This window comes from Pyrus communis, chromosome 4 (genome assembly GCF_963583255.1).
Source record: "Pyrus communis chromosome 4, drPyrComm1.1, whole genome shotgun sequence".
Classification (NCBI taxonomy): domain Eukaryota; kingdom Viridiplantae; phylum Streptophyta; class Magnoliopsida; order Rosales; family Rosaceae; genus Pyrus; species Pyrus communis.
The window spans coordinates 16697582-16714908 of NC_084806.1; positions in this window are offsets into that span (position 1 = coordinate 16697582).

Below are 17327 nucleotides of genomic sequence, written 5' to 3' on the forward strand. Positions count from 1 at the left end.
ATTCTAAAAAAAAATTTCAAATATATCTAATATTTTCTAAAAATTTATAATATTTTTAAAATTTCCTAATAATTCTAAAAATCTTAAAGTAATTTTCATAGATAGAAAAAAATTAGAAATACAACCAAGCCCATCCCACCCACCTACGCCCACCCACCCCACCCTCACTCAGCTCGCACCCAACCCTTTTCCCTTCCTTAAAACCCAACCTCTACCCCTTCCTAGCACCCAACCTCTTCCCTTCCTCAAAACTTAGCCCTTTCCCTTTCCCAAAAACCCTCAAATTCTTCGTCGTACGCACCCCCACCACCATCCACAAGCCCTTATCCCGCTGTCCCCTTACCCGAGCCCTTTCTCCCACCGCCTTCCCTGCCTAAACCCTAAACCCTAAACCTTGTTGTGATTTACGACTCAAAATTAGGATGATTTGTAAATTAGGTTTGAGTTACTATTTCATTTTGGTGTCATATTTGAGTTTGGAATTGATTTCTTGGTTGGATTCCTTGCTTGGTGGAGAGTTTTTTATTTTATTTTATTTTATTTTAATTTTTTTTTTTGTTAATACCTATTTGATTAGGAATTAGATTTACTTCTAATTAGAATTCGGAATCTCATCGTAACCTAAGTCCTATGCATTATAAATAGGACCTTAGGGGTAGTTTATTTTGTGTGTCTCACCTTGGTCTAGAGAGTTTTTTCTCTTTTGGTTTTGGATGGAGGTGACATTTTGGAGTCATGAATGTGGCAAATTTATGGCATTTGGTTGGCAAATTTGTGGGAGTTCATTTGTGGCTTTGAGAGTTAGAGAGTAATTTGGGATAATTTTCTCTGCTTTTTTAAGGATCTCTGCTTGTTTGGTTAGGGTTTGTAATTTTTGGGATTTGTATTGTTAGAGTTAAACTCTTTCAATCTCTGTTTGTTTTGTAAAATTCCTCGCCATGTTTCGTACGTGGACTTAAGTTTTACATCCAACCATGTAAATCTCTTGCTTTCTCTTGAGATTTTTGTTTTTAGCTTTCGCCTACGACATTGATATTTGGTACTTTTGTTAGAATTCACTTTGGCTTGCGCAAAAGTACAAAAAGTGGTATTAGAGCTCTAGGTTTAGCTTGGGCTTTGCCTTCCAATCATAATTAAGTTGGGCTTTGCTTTCCAGTCATGTTGAAGTTTTCTGTGTTGTCGACAAAAAAATTTAATTGAAGAACGTGACAAGAGGAAAGATTTTGAGAGTATGTATACCAAATCCTTTGGTTGTCTTTGAGGCAACGTTTGTTCAATCTACATTGTCATAAGGTGGAGTTTGATGTCCGAGACTTTGATGAAGTGATTTTTGGTTCGTCTATTCGAGCATTGCATAGATTTTTTTGTTGGATTTTTTGAGCCGTGGTGGATATCAATTTATGAAAGAATTTGGTGCACATTTTCATTTGTATTTTTGTATCCCATATTGAAGTTTGTATTTGATTTGGAATTTTGCTAATTTCTCACCGAGGTGGAGATTGTTGTGATTTCGGCTCAAAATTAGGATGATCCAAAAATTAGGTTTGTGTTACCCATTTCATCTAGGGTTCTATTTGAGTTTGGATTTGACTTCTTGGTTGGATTTCTTGCTTGGTGGAGAGTTTTTTATTAATTCCTATTTGGTTAGGATTTGGATTTGGATTTACTTCCAGTTAGGATTGAGATTCTCATTGTAACCTAAGTCCTATGCATTATAAATAGGGCCCTAGGATTACTTCTTTTGTGTGCCTCACCATGTTTTAGAGAGTTTTTTCTCTTTTGGTTTTTGGTGGAGGTGACATTTTGGAGTCATGTGTGTCGCAAATTCATGGCTCATTTGTTTGGCAAATTTGTGAGAGTCCATTTGTGAATTTGATGGTTAGAGAAGACTTTGGGAGATTCTTGTCCGATATATTGGGTTCTCTACTCATTTGGTTTAGGGTTTGTAATTTGTGGGATTTAGGTTGTAAGTCTTAAACACACGTTTGTAATTACCATTTGTTTAGTGAAATTGATCGCCGTGCTTCACCTATGAACGTAGGCTTTATGACAAACCACTTGAATCTCTTGTGTTCCTTTGAGATTTATTTTTAGCTTTTGTCTACAATGTTTATATTCGGTAATTTGGTTAAAATTGCTTCCACTTGCACATAGAAGTACTAACCCACCCCACCCCCTTCCTCGTACAAGTTCACAAATATTCACAACATTTCACATATAAATCAAAGAGTTTTGTAGTATAAAATTTATAAGATAAAAAAATTAATTCGAAATTTTTTTATATCGTACCTTTGTGAGAGCTTGAGAGTGAAAGAAAGAGAGAAAGCAAGAGAGAGTGCAGAGAAGAGGATGTGAATTCTGGGTAACATCAACTCAAGTAAAGCTACTAGGCATACCTTTAATGGTGCTCCAATTCAATTGTTTGGAACTGTGAAACTAGCGATTCACACGGAACCCTATAACTATTTGTTAGTCTTTCATGTTATATACTGCCAAACCCCACACAATGGGTTGGAACTGGTTTCACAAGATGAAGGCAGTCCCATCGTCATATCATTAACTGCTCTAATGTTATGTGTCCAAAGCCCTTTCTTTTACCAAAGACCAGATACTTGAAGATGTAGAAACTTATCCTCGCCTTGGTGAGGGCGGCTAGAAAGCTTTGAACTTACTTTTAGTCATTTTGAATAATCAACATGACAAAATTTTCACTTCGATCAATCTTGCACAACCCATATCTATCTTCCAAATTCACCAAGTGGGCCATTTAACTGGGACAACATGAAATCATTTATCATCCCAAGACTTCCATCTAAGTCCAGGCACTGGCGGACTTTGTGGCATAATTTACTCTAGCTAGTCAAGATGCCCAATATTTCACTGATTTGCAGTAGACTCTCGAAGATCCTTGTCTCTTGAAACTTTACATGGAAAGATCGTCAAATGTGAACGAAGCAAGGGTTGGAATGGTCTTGATGATGCTAAAAAGATCCATACTTAAGTAGGCCTTGAAGCTTAGATTTCTAGCAAGCAACACCAGGGCAGAGTATGAGGAACTACTCGTCGGACTTAGGACAACATTATAGCTCCAGGTGAAAGGAACTTTTGATCCATTGTAACTCAACTTTAATTGTCAACCAAGTCAAGGTTGTCTATGTTGCACATAATCCGACCATGGGGTTCTACTCAGCCAAGGCCAAGACATTACTTGAGGGATTTAAGTAGTATGAAGCTCAACAGATTCCTCATAATGGGAATGGTTATACGGACTCACTCGTGAACATCACATCTACTGTGAACTACTCACTCCAACGGATGAGATCATAGAATACATCTAAGATGAGAAGCTTTTTAAGGAAAGCCACTTGGCAAAAAAATTGGTCCACAAGGCTTCAAGATACGTCATTGTGCGAGCAAGACTCTATTGACAGTCTTACTTGGGCCGAGGTTAGACCGATGTCATGTATGTAATTCTATTGAAAGTATACAAACTGATTCTACTAAAAACTATACAAATTGGTTAGACTATAAAGCATACAAAATAGATTACATATATTTGAACCTGATTCTACAAAAATAGTCGATGAGGGGTTGGACAGATGGCATGTATGTAGTTTTGTTAAAAGTATAAAAACTGAATTTACTCAAACTATACAAATTGTCTCAACTAAAAAGTATACAAAATTGATTCTACATATATTTGAAATTGATTGTGCAAAGATAGTTAAGGAGAGGTTGGATTGATGACATGTACGTAGGTTTGTTAAAAGTACACAAACTGATTCGACTAAAAACTATTCAAATTGGTTCAACTAAAATGTATATTTAGACATCAAAATTTCGGTGAAATGAATGTTCACCAACACACTAAATTTTTACATGTCAGGGTTTACGTGTTATGCACCATGTGTCTCTCAAATCGTTCACCGTTCACATGACAGCTGACTCATAAAAAATCGAACGAGCCATCAAGGGGGACACTTGTCAACACTTGGCAGAAATGAACTATTTGATTTTAATTTAATTTAACAATTTAATTAATTTAAATTTAAATCAAATGAAAATTCCAAACTAGGGAAGATTGATTTATTTACTTTTATTTCATTAAATCAAATATTAATTAGTGGAGTCAAATCATGAACCTAGCTTGTACACATCTTCTGGTGTTAGTTGAAACTAATTCTGCAAAAATAGTCGAGAAGAGGTTGGACTGATACTAATAATAAAATATACAAACTGATTATACATATAATTTCAAAAGTAATTCTGCAAAAATGATTTAGGAGGGGTTGAGCTAATGACACGCATTATTTTTATTAAGTTGTGTGGATTAGGCCTTGTTAACAACTAAAGCTATTTGGGGTATAACTGGTATTGTAAAATTGTGTTTTCATGTTTTTTGGGGGGCTTTAGTTGTTTTTATGTTTTGTTTCTCCTTGATATGTTAAAAAATTAGTGGAGTTCCTTAAAATATATTGTGTTGTAGGCCCAATTAACCGAACTGTTCTAGGGGAATAGAGAGGGGGAGGTCGGCGGCAATAAGAAAGAAAAGGGAGATATTTAATTATGAGGTATGTGTTGTATCACTCTATTGTGCCCTTATTTATAGCAGTAGGATAAATTAAATCCTTACCTTAATAGGATTGCAACTCTAATATGATAATATCTATTAAAGAGAAAATTCCAAGATATCATTAGATACACTAGGATTTACACAATCACATTCTTATTTTAAATATTACTGCAACACTCCCCCATGAGTGTGTAAATACTAAAACAAAACATCACATCAGCTCTTCAGCAGATAAGGTAGAGTAGTTGATAAGTCGCCAGTACAACAGGAGAATGTGATTCTCAAATTTAAAGAAAGTATGCATTGGTAGTAAAACTCACAAAACCTCGCTATGGTAAAACCTAAGGCAAGTGAAAACCCATAGACTAAGGAGAAAAGTGAAAAGTATGCTTAATGTCTAGAACAGATGTCACACAAGACAAAAGTAGTGAACTCAATGAAGTATAATCATCCCAGGATGGGTGCCTCATCAAAACCTCATTAGGTAAGTATGCTTCAAGATACTCTTCCTGAGTTAGACATAACTTCCAAATAAGAGAACTACAAGCAATTCAACTCAGATAATTTACACTTACCGATTCCTTAGATGAGCTTCTGAAAAGTAGACTTGGGCAATGACTTGGTAAAGAGATAGGCCAGGTTTGCTTGACTTCAATGTTCTGATGTAATTGTTACTAGTGAGAATAAAAGAACTTAAGTGCTATATTCTTAGTGTTGTTTCCCTTGATGTATCCCTTCTTTAACTACTCGGTACATGCTGCATTGTCTTCAAAGATCATTGTAGGAAGGTCAACGACGATAGTAAAACCACTAGTGCTTCGAATATGTTCCATGACTGCTCTCAACCAATATCACTCATACAATGCTTCATGCAAGGCGAGAATCTTAGCATGGTTCAAAGAAGTTGCAACTAGCATTTGCTTGGTGGACCTCCAAGATATAACTGTGTTTCCAACTGTAAAAACATAGCCCATTTGAGGATGTGCCCTATGTGAGTCAGACAGAGCCTTGATTGATTTACTAGGATCCCATCTGAACAAAGCTCGACTTGGATTGCTTGTTTCCAGTTTGACCAATTCGTTCTACGTTTTCATCAACAGAACATGGTTCAATGTCATCACTAAGCATGATGTCAGTAGCTATTGTGTATGCAAATGCGTCATCAACGATCATCTCATTTTGATTCCAAACCTCATCCAATACTACGTGGTGGACCGAAATCTTGTGATTCTCGGGAGCCCGATATGTCTTATCTAAGACATCACCGTAATCTAAAATAACCTCATACGTTGGAACAGATAAGTAAGTAATGGTCAGATTCAGACTAGATTCACTACTTTGTACAGTTTTCCTCTTCCGGGGTTGTGAATCCTTTGAACTAGGGGTTTGTCACGCTTCAGTGTAGGATCAAATGATTGGCTAACCGCCAATGTACTAAACCATGTGGAAGGTGCAGCTGCCCTACCCTAGGGGAAGGTGCAGCAAGTATATGTGATCTCATCACCTTTGCTAGATCTGTAAAAGCATCCAGCATGCTTTGAGTAATACTCTAGAGTTCTAATATACGACACACTTCAGTTTCAAACTGGGCAGTGTGGGGATCTAAATGAGACATAGTGGAAGCATACCACGACAATTCGTGACGTTCTACAGAAATGTTAGCGTTCTTATCTCCCCCTAACGACGGGAAGACTGTCTCATCAAATTGACAATCCGCAAAACATGCAGTAAAGAGATCTCTTGTCAAAGGCTCTAAGTAGCGAATAATAACCGACATAGATTCCCATTATTCTCTAATGACCTATTTTGATACGTAGTGGTGGTAGCATTGACACATAGACTGCGCACCCTGATGCGATAATTATACGCATACAAATTAAACCCTATTTGTGACAATTGTAGTAATGATGTAAGTAGGGATCGTTCTAACCGGGGATTAACTAGGGATGCTAAACACTTGACTTAAATAAAACTAACTTTTAAAACACTAAGACAAACTTAAAAGACTCAAAACAAGTTCAAAAGACTCCAAATACTTTAAAAACATAAAATAAGACAAATCAAATGATTAAGACTTAACAAAATAAGGGGGGGGAAGTTTGATTTGACGAAAATTGAAATAACAAAACAAGTTAATAAACTAAGCAAATTGTAAAACGAATAAACGTAAATATGAATGTGATGAAAATATGGATGATGGAATAGCCAAGGGGTTCTTCTCCACACATGTTACACTTGCAATACAAGATTGATTTTCGGTTGGTCTTTCGATAAATTATGAAACTCAATGCTCCAAGTTAATTAGGTTCGCTTAAATTAACTTTCAGATTTCCCTGGATTCATTGGATTGAATGGAATACGCATTACAACCAAATTATTCTTAATCAAAGTCCCTAACTATGGAATACGCATGATAGAGACATTCAACAAAGATCATTAAGTCCAACGGAAATCATAAACATTGACGAGGCATTCGTTACTATGGAATACGCATGAAACTTATGCCAAGAATTCATTTAACGCGATTGTTTATAAGCGTCATATTCATGCATGAAAATTAAGCTTGCAATCTCAATGAACATACATAAATACGTTATCAATCAAACAGTTAAACGAATTGAATCCACAACTTATGAAATTCCAACCAAAAGTAATCAATTCATATTGTAAATATAAACATAGTTTCGAATCACCCCCTAGCTACAGGGGGTTTAGTTCCTCATAACCTTGAAATCAAAGAGACAACTAAACATTCCAACAACTCAATCTTGAATTGTATGAACGTTTAGGCACTCTTCTCTTCCATTACAAAACAAAGAAAATTGAATTTAAACTTTGAAATCAAAGAAACACCTAAACATTCCAACAACTCAAACTTGAATTGTATGAACGTTTAGGCACTCTTCTTCTTCGTTATTGTGGCACAAGGTCTAAGGTGAGCTTTGGGGATTATGTGAAGTGTTTTGGAGGGATGGGAAGTAGTTGGATAGTGGCTGAAATGGAGGATAAAAACTGCACAGATTGGAAGGGGATTTGCGGCACAAGGGTTGTGTTTGTGTGGTGTGAAGTGTATCAAAAATGAGATGATTTGGTGAATGGAATGCAAGGGTATTTATAGGAGGAGTGGAGATGTATATGGCTGTTTGTTTAAGGTGTTTGTATGTGAATGCATGCTGGAATTGAAAGGGAAAGCTGGAAAGGTGATGAAATGCACGGCATAGAATGGTTGTTGGTGTGTGAATGCATGCTGGAATTGAAAGGGAAAGCTGGAAAGGTGATGAAATGCACGGCACAAAATGGATGGTGCTGTTTTTGTATGTGAATGCATGCTGGAAATGCAAGGGAAAGCTGGAAAGGTGATGAAATACACGGCACAAAATGGTTGTTAGTGTGTGAATGCATATGTTGAATGATTAAAGTGTATGTGGGTGAATATGTAGCTGAAAATGCATGTGAATGCATGCTGGAAATGCAATGTGAAGTCACGGCAAAGGGTGAAGTGAATGTGAAATGGGAGTGCATGTGTTGCATGGCAAAGGGCTTTGTTTATGTGTTGGCATGGGAATTTCTGGTTCTAAGGCTTTGTTTGCTTGGGCTAGGCCCTTTGTTTTATGTTCTAAAGTGCACACAAAGCTTCAGTTTTGTCCAACACTTTGGCTCCAAGCATAAGCTATCCATCCTTAGCCCAAAAGTGCTCCAAACGTCTCCAAAATGCATCTTTTTGCTCCTTTAGCCCTTTTGGCCTACAAACACACGAAAATAGCTTAAAGTACTAAAATAACTAAAGAAACATAACGTAAATGCACGAGAACAAGCCATTTAAGTCGCATGAATATGCTCCTATCAAATACCCCCACACTTATCTTTTGCTAGTCCTCGAGCAAAACAAAACAAAAGAAACCAGAAACAAAACAAAACGAACAAGTAAAACACAACCTAAACCTTCCAACAAACGTCTCAGGGATTTCCAAAGCACATGACAAGTTAAAAATCATTATTCCCACAGATTTTAGCCATCATTACACTTAAGTACATTCTTAATCATAGTCACCACATACTAGTTCACAATTAAACATTTAAAACACATTTCGAATGCAGTAACATGCCTTAGAGAAATTGCTCAAATTCTTACAAGATATGCACTCGTTTTTCACACAGATTTTCTGACTACACACCCTACACTAGTTATATGTGAGAAGATTGATGTAAACATGTAGACGAACACTCACATATGTTATAACAAGGAAAGCATTTTCTGGATTTACAATAATGACATGAATATGATCTCATGAATGGAATGCTACTACTTAGAATGAGAACCATTGATTCCATAAGCTCATATCAATTTCAAACTCCACATTATTGAACACATAACGATCAAGATAGAAGTCAAAGGGGTGTAACGGGGTTCAAGGTGTTGGCTAACAATGAAAGGTGAAGGATAAACAAATATTCTTAAAGCAATAGTGAGCAAAGTATTGATTTAGGCACTTAGAATTCTCTTAAGAACGCAGAAGTCAACTTTGAACACCCAAGGGAAAGTCACAAAAAACTTAGGGCCATATTCAACTTTTTTGGACCCTTTCTTCAACCATCAACGCTCGTGAGTTCATTCTTACTTTTTTTTTTTTTTTTTTTTTTTTTTTTTTTTTTTTTTTTTTCAAAACATACATAAAAACGTAAGAACAAACTTTTACTCCCCCACACTCATTTTCTTGCATAATGTACTCAAAAGGAATTCATTTTAGTCATGCTCACTATCTAAAAAGAACAAGGGTACGGATGGTCCTAATCTAGGCTAGGTAAGGGGTGATATGGTTAGCAAAGAAAATAGGTTAAACGAGGCTCAACGGTGTTAAGACTTACAATATATACGAAATATGGGAAGTAAGGCTATTTGGCTATGGTGGCAACTACACAACTTCATCTTGATATATATTATGCAACTCAATATCATGCTTTGAATGAAACGGATATAAGTTCTAGCATTTAGTTCTATCATGATACAATTGCATTCTAAGTAGCAACCAAGCAAGGAATAATGAGATCATTCAATAACTTTAGAAAACAAAGAATCACAGAAAATAACTCTCCAAAGAAGGTAATGGCTCGAGTCTCACAGGGTTGTAGCGTTTGTTTGAATTCCTTCCTTCAAGCATGTTACAAAAACGAATTTTTCTTTTATGATTGCATGTGAAGTCATACATTATAACCATAACCAAGCATATACCAAGAGTAAATCAAACTTTTCTCTATGTTAATAACTCTTTTTAACCGTCATGCAATTACAAACCAAATCCTTATCATTGTGTTGGAAGGTACCCTAAGACACAAACTCAAAAAAAAAACGACTCAAAACACTCTTTTTAGGTTTTTCAAAACAATTTTTCAAATTTTTATGTGCTTTTCGGAGTTATAAAAACAAAACATACTAAAACACTCTAAAACAACTTAAAAACACCTTAAAACAGCAAGGAACAATATTTGAAGTTATGGGTGATAAAATCCCACGATTTTGCATTAACAACATTAGTTACCCCCCCACACTTAAATCAAACATTGTCCTCAATGTTTTAAGCATAGATTCACACAAAACATAAGTAAATACACAAAAAAAACACTTAAACATACTAAACATGGCAGAATGTAATGAAAAAGAGAAGAGTTTAGAGACGCAAATCTGGTTATAGAGTGTAAATTCCATCTTCTCCTTGGTAATTGCATTGAGGCTTTTGATCTTTGTGATTCCACATGCTTACTCTTGAACTGGTTTCTGCCCATCGTTGATTTTCCTTTGTGCTACTTCTTGAACTGGGCAGCATGATGGTTCTTTTGGTCTTCCCCGAAGGTCTGAGCTTTCCCCCTTTATCTGTTTCTTTGTTCAATCTTTGCAGGAGTGGTCCCTTCTCTGGAAGTGTATCAACCGTTGAAGATGACTACTCGAGAGCAACGCTAGGTAAGCAATCAGGAATAGGTTCCAGGCAGTTGGCTCCAGATCGGAAGACTGACTCCAAGTGCCGGCTGATTGCTTCTTTCACTTTGCCATGCGAGTAAGAACAAGGACAAAGAAAAAGACAGGGAAAGAGCATGATATGAGATACTTTTGCTTTTGACCTTTATGATATGAGATACCTTTGCTTTTGAAGAAGCGGTGCATGAATCAGCACATGCATTTCCTCCTGGGTCATCTTTACTCCAGGCGTCTGGTATCATCTTTGGGGAAGAAGAAAATTTTGAGTAATTCAAAAGGCTTTGCTGGGAGTGCGCCCTCAGAGGTGAGAGAGAGTTGGTGGGCATTTTCTTCAAGTCTGCCTTGCCATAAGAGATGAAGGTCGACAAATATAGGGATTTTCTGAATAGAAAGTGGTGGTACTGCTCTTTTACCCTTTGTCGACAGACGTCTCTTCGATTTCTGAACGAACGGCTCTTCGATTTCTGCATGGCAAAAGTAGTCACGGGTGCGGCTCTTTTGCCAAAGCTGCACGCGTTTTCTGAAAAGCAGAGAAAGCGTCGCCGAACTTTGCGCTTGTCGGCTAAAGACGTGTAATTGAGATGATGGCCTCCACGTGTTATCAGCTTTGTCAGATATCTTTTGACAAAGCTGAGCGCGTTTTCTGAAAAGCCGCGAATGCGTCGTCGAAATTTGCGGAGGAAAATCTGGATCTCTGAATCGGTGGACGCGTCGCCATGGCTTTTTATGGAGCTATCGATCACCCCAACAAATACACTCTGAAGAAATCCCATTCTTGAAAAATCGACTCCGGCCCTTTGAGAATTAATTCCATCCACCCCTTGAACACTTTTGAAAAATGGCAAACTCATCGAACCTTAGCTTGGAATTGAGCCTTAGCAGTGATGCGGGCGCGCCGCGTCAAGGTAACGTATGGCGCCCTTCTTTCTTTTCTTCTAACGGTCCTCTCACAGGTGAAGACTCCGTGATGCAGGACGCCACAACAGCTACAATAGTAGCTAGGAACCTTCTCACTCCGAAAGATAGTAGGCTGCTGTCAGGACGGTCCGATGAGTTGGCCGTTCAAGAGTCCCTCGCACTTAGTGTTCAGTGTGCGAGTTCTGTGTCCAACATGGGCCAACGCCTGCTTGCCCGCTCCCGTCAGGTGGAATCATTGATGGCAGAGGTGGAAAGTCTCAAGCAGGAGATCAAACTGCTTAAGTACGAGAATAGAAGTTTGCACGTGCTTGCCAACAACTATTCGACGGGTATGAAGAGGAAGCTTGATGAGCTACAAGAATCCAATGGTCGGATGCAAAGTGACCGTCAAACTGACCGTCAAAGGCTTGCGGCTTACTTCCAGAGGCACATTTTTCCGGGCTCATCCAGCGTTTGGCCAAGTATTGAGGCCTCTTCTTTGATGCCTCCCGCTCCGATACCTTCCGCCCCGATGCCTCCCGCATCTATACCTTCCGCTTCGACGCCTTCCGCTCCGATGCCTCCTGCTTCTAGAGTTTTGCCCAGTAGTGGGGCTTCAAGTAAACGCCCTTTGTGAAGGCTCCAACTTCTTTGTTTAGCAGTGCCTATCAATAAATCAAACATTTTCTCAATGTTATAATCATAGACTCACACAATTAATAAACAAACAACAATAAATAAACAACCTAACAAGGCAGAAACAAAATAGCAACAAAGAGAAGAGTTTTTAGGAATCTGGAATTGGAGTGCTTTCTAAGTCTTCCTTTGTTGAATGCATGGGTTGCCTCCCAAGTAGCGCTTTCTTTTACGTCTTGCAGCCGGACGGTACCTCCGTTTAAGCTTGACTAGGTTCCACGGCATGGAGGGGTACCTCCTCCACGACATGCTCCTCAAACGTCTCGTAATAGGGCTTCAATCGATGCCCATTCACTTTGAATTCTTGCTGCGTCCTTGAACTTTTGATTTGTACTGCACCATAAGGTAAAACGTTAGTAACAACAAACGGGCCAATCCATTTAGAACGCAACTTACCAGGAAACAAACGTAGGCGAGAGTTGAAAAGTAACACTTTCTGCCCAACTGTGAAGGTCTTGGTTCGAATCATTTTATCATGGAATGCTTTGGTCTTGGCTTTGTACATCCGGGCATTCTCATAGGCTTCATTCCGAATCTCCTCAAGTTCATTCAATTGGAGCTTCCTATGAACTCCCGCTGCATCTATGTCCATGTTGAAAGTCTTCACGGCCCAATGTGCCTTGTGCTCTAACTCTACGGGCAAATGACATGGCTTACCATAGACGAGCCGAAAAGGTGACATCCCAATGGGTGTTTTGTATGCCGTACGATATGCCCATAGTGCATCATCTAAACGTAAGCTCCAATCCCTCCTTGTTGGTCCAACGGTCTTCTCCAAAATTTGTTTGATTTCTCGGTTAGACACCTCGGCTTGGCCATTTGTTTGAGGATGGTAAGGTGTGGAGACCTTATGGTTGACATGGTACTTTCTTAGCAACGCCTCAATGGTCCGATTGCAAAAATGAGACCCTCCATCACTTATGATTACTCTCGGCATTCCAAACCTAGCAAAAATGTTAGTTTTCACGAAATCTGCAACCACCTTAGAATCGTTAGTACGGGTGGCTTTTGCTTCCACCCATTTAGAAACATAATCAACGGCTAGCAAGATATAAGTGAAACCATAAGATGGAGGGAAAGGGCCCATGAAATCAATGCCCCAAACATCAAAAATTTCAACATTAAAGACAGGGGTTTGCGGCATTTGGTCCTTGGTACCTATGTTACCCATTCGTTGGCAACGATCACAAGACATACAAAAGGTTCTAGCATCCTTAAATATAGTCGGCCAATAAAAACCACACTCTAGAACCTTGAGGGCAGTGCGTTGTGTGCCAAAATGACCACCACATGCATATGTGTGACAAAAGCTTAGAATTGAGTGAAATTCAGAATCATGCACACATCTACGTACAATTTGATCTGAGCAATACTTCCACAAATAAGGGTCATCCCAAACATAGAAACGTGCATCATTTTTAAGCTTATCACGTTGGTGCTTGTTTAGTTCATTTGGAAATTGTTTAGCCACCAAGTAATTCACTAAATCTGCATACCATGGTTCACTTACCTCAATGGATAGCAGCTGCTCATCGGGGAAAGTTTCAGGGATAGGTACGGCATGTTCATGCTCCTCGTGGATCATTCGGCTTAAATGGTCAGCCACTACATTCTCGCTTCCTTTCTTATCCCGGATTTCAATATCAAATTCTTGAAGAAGAAGAATCCAACGGATAAGCCTCGGCTTTGCTTCCTTTTTCGTGAGCAAGTACCTCAAAGCTGCATGATCAGAATAAACGATTACTTTAGTACCAATTAAATATGAACGGAATTTATCTAAAGCAAAAACCACAGCTAGAAGTTCTTTTTCCGTCGTGGAGTAGTTCAATTGGGCATCATTGAGAGTCCGAGAGGCATAGTATATGACATGCGGCCTCTTGTCTCTTCTTTGTCCTAGAACAGCTCCTAATGCATAGTCGGATGCATCGCACATGAGCTCGAACGGAAGGCTCCAATCTGGAGGTACAATAATGGGGGCCGAGACTAGCTTCTCCTTGAGTTGGTTAAATGCCGAATTACACTCTTCATCAAACTTGAATGGCACATCTTTTTGAAGCAATCGGCAAAGAGGGTTGGACATCTTGGAGAAGTCCTTGATAAAACGCCTATAGAACCCTGCATGGCCAAGAAACGAACGTACCTCTCTAACCGAAGTAGGAGAGGGTAAGTGACGTACAAGGTCTATTTTCGATTTATCTACTTCAATTCCTTTTTCTGAAACAATATGTCCTAAAACTATACCTTGTTTCACCATAAAGTGACATTTCTCCCAATTCAAGACAAGGTTAGTTTCAACACATCGTTTCAAAATTAAGGTCAGATTATCCAAGCAATTATCAAATGAACTCCCAAATACACTGAAATCATCCATGAAAACCTCAATGATCTTTTCAACAAAATCGGAAAATATACTTACCATACACCTTTGGAAAGTGGCCGGTGCGTTGCATAAGCCAAATGGCATGCGACGATAAGCAAATGTTCCAAAGGGACATGTGAATGTGGTCTTCTCTTGATCATCCGGGGCTATCACAATTTGGTTATATCCAGAGTATCCATCAAGAAAACAGTAAAAAGCATGACCGGCTAACCTTTCGAGCATCTGGTCGATGAATGGCAAAGGAAAATGATCTTTCCTAGTCATGGCATTTAGCTTCCGGTAATCGATACATACTCGCCATCCAGTCTGAATGCGTGTAGGCACGAGCTCATTCTCATCATTCTTGATAACAGTTACTCCGGACTTCTTGGGAACAACTTGAACTGGAGAGACCCAACGGCTATCGGAGATAGGGTAGATCACTCCGCAATCCAAAAGCTTGATTATTTCCTTCTTCACCACTTCCATCATCGGAGGGTTGAGACGGCGTTGAGCCTCTCGGGATGGCTTAGTCCCCTCCTCAAGAAGTATACGGTGCATGCATGTGGTAGGGCTTATTCCTTTAATGTCGGCCAAAGTCCACCCTATGGCCGTTTTGTGTTCTCGCAGCACCCTCACAAGCTTCTCCTCCTCCATTGCCGTGAGACTTGATGAAATGATGACAGGCAATGTTTCGCCTTCTCCCAAAAACACATACTTCAAATGGTCCGGCAACGGCTTAAGTTCAAGCGATGGTGCCTGAACAACAGAAGGTAGCATCTTAATGGAAACTGAATTTGAAAGTGAGAGTGGAACCTTACCATATTGTGGTGGCAATGACTCAAGGGCTGCCACAACCTCAATTATTTCTTCACTAGAACCCATTGCAAAGAATTCCTCCTCCTTGTCGTGGCCTTGCATTGGCCCAAATCCTTCATTTTTGCGCTCTATGGCCTTAGTGATGGTTGTTTCCAGGGCGTCCTTGTTCAATTCTTCAAGGTATACCTGCGCCAAAGAATCGATAACATCAATGGAAAAACAAGAATGGTCATCAACGGGATATCTCATAGTTTCAGAAATATTAAAATCAATCACTTCCCCATCGAATTCCATTGTCAAGGTGCCTTTGTATACATCAATCTTCGTTCGGGCCGTCTTCATGAATGGCCTCCCAAGGAGAATCGGCAAAGATGTAGAATGGGCTGAATCCTCCATGTCTAGGACGTAGAAATCCGCCGGGAAGATCAAATCATTCACCTGCACTAAGACATCTTCCAATACGCCCTTTGGATAGGCATTAGATCTATCGGCCAATTGTATAATTACACCATCTTGTTTTAATTCACCCAAATCCATAGATGCATAAATAGAATAAGGCATGACATTTATGGATGCACCTAAATCAAGCATGGCATGTTCAAAACGATTATGTCCAATCATACAAGGAATCGTGAAACTACCGGGGTCTTTGCACTTGGTGGGCAGTTTACGTTGCAAAACAGCGGACACATTCTCGCTTACCTTCACTACCTCTTTGTTTGCCCTTCTTCTCTTTGTATTGCATAGGTCCTTGAGGAATTTAGCATACTTTGGAACCTGTTTGATTGCATCGAGAAGCGGTATGTTCACTTGCACCTTCCGGAACGTTTCAAGAATGTTCTTCTCGCTTTCTTCCTTTTTTTCTTGCATGAACCTGCGAGGAAAAGGTACATTGGGCAGATTAGGATGTGAAGTACATGAATTTGAACTTATATTACCTGATTTGGCTTAGTTAGGGTGATTGGGGGCCTGCGGCATTGGGTTTTTCACCCTTTTCGTGGGTGAGCTAGACACTGCCTCAGGTTGTGTCGTCTCTTCATCTACTTTCTGGGCAGATTTGGGATTGTTTGGCTCGGTCCCAACTTCTTTTCCACTCCTTAGGGTGATGGCCTTTGCAGATTCGAAGCCATCCTTTGGATTGACCACCGTAGTGCTTGGTAACTTACCATTCTCACGAAATTGTCCCAAAAATTCGGCCATTTGTCCCATTTGTTTCTTTAGTTCATTCACCTCCTTTGCTTGGTTCTGCATTCCCTGCGCCATTGTGGTTAATAATTGATATGTTTTATCATCATTCATAGACGTACCTGAGTTGGTTTGGGATGATTGTGCTTGAGGAGGTGGTTGTGGTGCCATTGGCCTTGGAAAGAAACCCGGAGGTTGTCGGAATCCACTTTGTTGGGCAGGTTGTTGTGCATCTCTCCATCTGAAATTTGGGTGATCTCTCCAACCTGGATTATATGTGTTAGAATATGGATCGTTCCTTGGTTGGTTTTGATTCCCATAGCCCATGGCATTAGCAGATTCCCACCCTCCGTTCTCAATTAATTGAGGGCATGTCTCGGATGGATGCCCTTGAATGGAGCATACACCACAGATTGTAGCTCCTTGCGCTTTGGGGCCCTCCACAAACTGCGACAACATAGATGTAAGGTTAGCCATTTGGGATTGTAATTCGGAAATAGAACTTACCTCATTTACATGATGTGGCCGTGGGGCGTCTCTCTGCCCAACACCTTCATATTGTTGTGCATTTAGAGCACGGTTTGCAATTAGGATCTTGGCTGCCATAGGTGTTTTGTCCACCAATGCTCCTCCCGCTGATGCATCAAGCATTTGACGTTCGATAGGAAGGAGGCCCTCATAGAAATATTGAAGGAGAAGTTCCTCCTTCATTTGATGTTGAGGACATGAAGCTACAAGGCCCTTGAAGCGTTCATAATAAGCCGGGAATGTCTCACCATGATTCTGTTGAATACCACTAATTTTCTTCCGTAGGAGAATCACTCTCG